Below are 3,751 nucleotides of genomic sequence, written 5' to 3' on the forward strand. Positions count from 1 at the left end.
GTACGTTTGCTAAACTTGCAGAAGGCATAAAAATGTATCCAAAACTAAACGTACTATAAGTGTTGATAGTAGTTGACAGGGTTCTTTACTTCAACATTATTGTGTTTTGATGTATTTATAACACCTTTTAAGACTTTTTTGGTAGCCGTTTTCCATCTGTTTGACTAGATATCAAAGCCTTTGCTTATACCAAATTTGTAGGATAAAAAAATGGTAAAAATAAAAATGTATATGCTTAAATAAAAAAATTAAAATATAGACTTAACTTTGATTTGACATGCTCCTATGAACTTCACATGCTGGTGCTCATGGGTCCTTTCACATGGAAATGCCCAGATACAATACCCCCAGAGAACACCCTGGTTTTCTTGTTACACAATTGCATGGTTCTGCACCTACGCATACTTGCGCATTCCTGCTGTAGCCTAACTAGTGGTTACATTGTAGCCTAGAGTTAAACTACGACTGTATAGAAATAAAGTCCCATAGCAAGACTATAGTCTCAACATGGAACAGTCATGTGAAATTACAAGTGGAAAAACACACCGAGATGTTTTCACATTGACTAACTGGCTGTGGAAAGGAAGTTAAAGTAAACATGGGGATGTTCCATGAACAGACAGAGAGAGACACACGGGAAAGAACAGGAGAAAATAGTTTCGTTTCAATGTGGAACAACTTTTGAGTGAGAGAGAGAGCTGGACGTTTTGTTTATGCTTTAAATTAGACAGTTCTAGCAGAAGAAAAAGTTACGTAATGACAATTTTCAACAGATTTATGTCTGTATATGGCTCAAAGTTGGAAGGAAACGATAAGGGTTGTTGCAAAGATCCTGCACGACAACAGTACAGAAAAGTATATAGCGTGAATGTACCTTATTTTGTCGGGTTTTTAATCCAACTAACTCCAATGGCGTGTTGCGCTGAAGGCAAAGGAATGTGTCAGTAAAAAATGGAGCAAAATCCGGTGAGTTTGACTCAATTATTTAGGAGGAAAATTCAAAGTCACAGCCTGTACTTTCTACTACCATTCTGAGCGTCTGTCAAGGGGTAGCTCGAAGCAGGAAACATCAAGACGTTTGTCCTGCAAGTTCCAATGAAATTAGTCACGGGACCACACACATAAAGAGGATGAAAACATTGAGGTGGAAACGGCAGCAAACAGTAACCCCTAGCGGTGGAACGTGGGCATGGCCACAACCACGTTGTTCCATGTGAAATTAGTACCGCACGTCCCTCTGTGACATGAGATCTACAGCCCACTGTATGGTGAGCGTCATCTTTAATGTCCATTAAAGGTCTGTCTGTTTGGTCATTCCCGCTAACTTTTGTTATATTGTATTCGTTTATATTGTATTCTATTGTATTATATTCAGTTATGTTCTATTCTATTATTTGATAGTTAGAGCAAAAGGATGTCCAAGTCCTTTCTAGCAGGTGTCCCTTCCACTCCTGAAACTGTCTCTACACGTTTGAAGGTATTGACATCATGACTGTGACTGAAGGTTGACCTCTCCATGGAGGCTTTGTGACGGGAAGAGAACTGTGCTGCAGGCTGCAGCCGTAGCTTGAGGTCTGCATCAAAGTGCTCAAGGAAAGTGGACGTCTGCCAAGGAACTATACAGGGTCCTGACCTCCTCTTCAGGAAATATTGACTCATCTAACAGATATTTCCTACTACCGGTAATAGTGATTACATCTAGCCTACTCATCATCACTTTATGAATGAATGTTCATGATGATAAATACCACACTTCTTTCCATGTAAGTACAGTGATACTGGCTGGCTGACACAGGTATTCCCATGGCCATAATAGTGGCCCTTCTATGTAGGCCTATCAGCGGAAATGTATGGAGATTGGGCTCAAACAAAGTAGGCATTTGTATTGTAATAAATTTGTTATGCAAAGAGATCAAGAAATTGGTATATTCGCTAATTATATTAAACTACACTACCGTTCAAAAGTTTGGGGTCACTTAGAAATGTCCTTGTTTTTGAAAGAGAAGCAATTTTTTTGTCCATTAAAATAACATCAGATTGATCAGAAATACAGTGTAGACATTGTTAATGTTGTAAATGACTATTGTAGCTGAAAACGGCAGATTTTCTTTTATGGAATATCTACATAGGTGTACAGAGGCCCATTATCAGCAACCATCACTCCTGTGTTCCGATGGCACATTGTGTTAGCTAATGCAAGTTTATAATTTTAAAAAGACTAATTGATCATTAGAAAAATATTTTGCAATTATGTTAGCACAGCTGAAAACTGTTGTGCTGATTAAAGAAGCAATAAAACTGGCCTTCTTTAGACTAGTTGAGTATCTGGAGCATCAGCATTTGTGGGTTCGATTACAAGCTCTAAAGGGCCAAAAACAAAGACCTTTCTTCTGAACTCGTCAGTTTATTCTTGTTCTCAGAAATAAAGGCTATACCATGCGATAAATTGCGAAGAAACTGAAGATCTCATACAACGCTGTGTACTACTCCCTTCACAGAACAGCGCAAACTGTCTCTAACCAGAATAGAAAGAGGAGTGGGAGGCCCCGGTGCACTACTGAGCAAGAGGACAAGTACATTAGAGTGTCTAGTTTGAGAAACAGATGCCTCACAAGTCCTCAACTGGCAGCTTAGAGGACAACTCTAATGTACTTCTCCTCTTGCTCAGTTGTGCATCGGGGCCTCCCACTCCTCTTTCTATTCTGGTTAGAGACAGTTTGCGCTGTTCTGTGAAGGGAGTAGTACACATCGTTGTACGAGATCTTCAGTTTCTTGACAATTTCTCACATGGTATAGCCTTCATTTCTCAGAACAAGAATAGACTGACGAGTTTCAGAAGAAAGGTCTTTGTTTCTGGCCATTTTGAGCCTGCAATCGAACCCACAAATGCTGATGCTCCAGATACTCAACTAGTCTAAAGAAGGCCAGTTTTATTGCTACTTTAATCAGCACAACAGTTTTCAGCTGTGCTAACATAATTGCAAAAGGGTTTTCTAATGATCAATTAGCCTTTTAAAATGGTAAACTTGGATTAGCTAACACAATGTGCCATCGGAACACAGGAGTGATGGTTGCTGATAATGGGCCTCTGTTTGCCTTTGTAGATGTTCCATTAAAACAAATCTGCCGTTTCCAGCTACAATAGTCATTTACAACATTAACAAGGTCTACACTGTATTTTTGATAAATGTGATTTTATTTTCTTTAAAAAACAAGGACATTTCCAAGTGACCCCAAACATTTGAACGGTAGTGTAGATCCACAATACAGTACATGTAGGCCTACAGTTGTTCAGATCATGTAATGTATGTCACAAAGTATTTGTACACAAGGGGGCAGCAGGACACCATTTGAAATAGAGCTGTCATTCCACGACTGTTATGCATGCAGAAGGGCACACTGTCTGCCAGCCTCTGTTAATTATTACTACAGTAGGCCTACTGTTTTGTTCTGCATTGAACATAACTTGAATATTTTTGTTATTGTAAAAAAAATGTTATAAATACTTGTCTTTACCTTCATAATCGTCTAGATTTTTACAACAGGTTTGTATGATGATTGTAGAATAGACAGATAAAAAAAATATAAAATAATATAGGTCTTTATCGCCACAATACTTTCGTATTAATTGTCACAATGTTCATTTGCGCTCAAAGCGACAGGCTCTTTTGGAGCGCTCCCCTGATTCTAACCAATCAGGTGCGAGGCCGCCTGCGCAGATTCAAACACCCTTCTAGAAGGAGGCTGGGCG

At 39.1% G+C, this 3,751-nt stretch overlaps 1 protein-coding gene across 2 annotated transcripts in view; it reads right to left on the minus strand.

Annotated features, from left to right (window-relative positions):
• sgk3 (serum/glucocorticoid regulated kinase family member 3) overlaps window positions 1-1,157 on the minus strand; it is a 33,229-nt gene extending 32,072 nt beyond the window's left edge. The window contains exon 1 of one of the 2 annotated variants that reach the window (XM_014181397.2): window positions 875-1,157. The gene's annotated coding sequence lies outside the window, so the exon portion shown is untranslated. The remainder of the gene's footprint in view (window positions 1-874) is intronic. The other variant, XM_014181398.2, reaches the window with a different exon arrangement.
• Window positions 1,158-3,751: the final 2,594 nt, after the last annotated feature.

This window comes from Salmo salar, chromosome ssa29 (assembly GCF_905237065.1).
Source record: "Salmo salar chromosome ssa29, Ssal_v3.1, whole genome shotgun sequence".
In the NCBI taxonomy this organism is placed as follows: domain Eukaryota; kingdom Metazoa; phylum Chordata; class Actinopteri; order Salmoniformes; family Salmonidae; genus Salmo; species Salmo salar.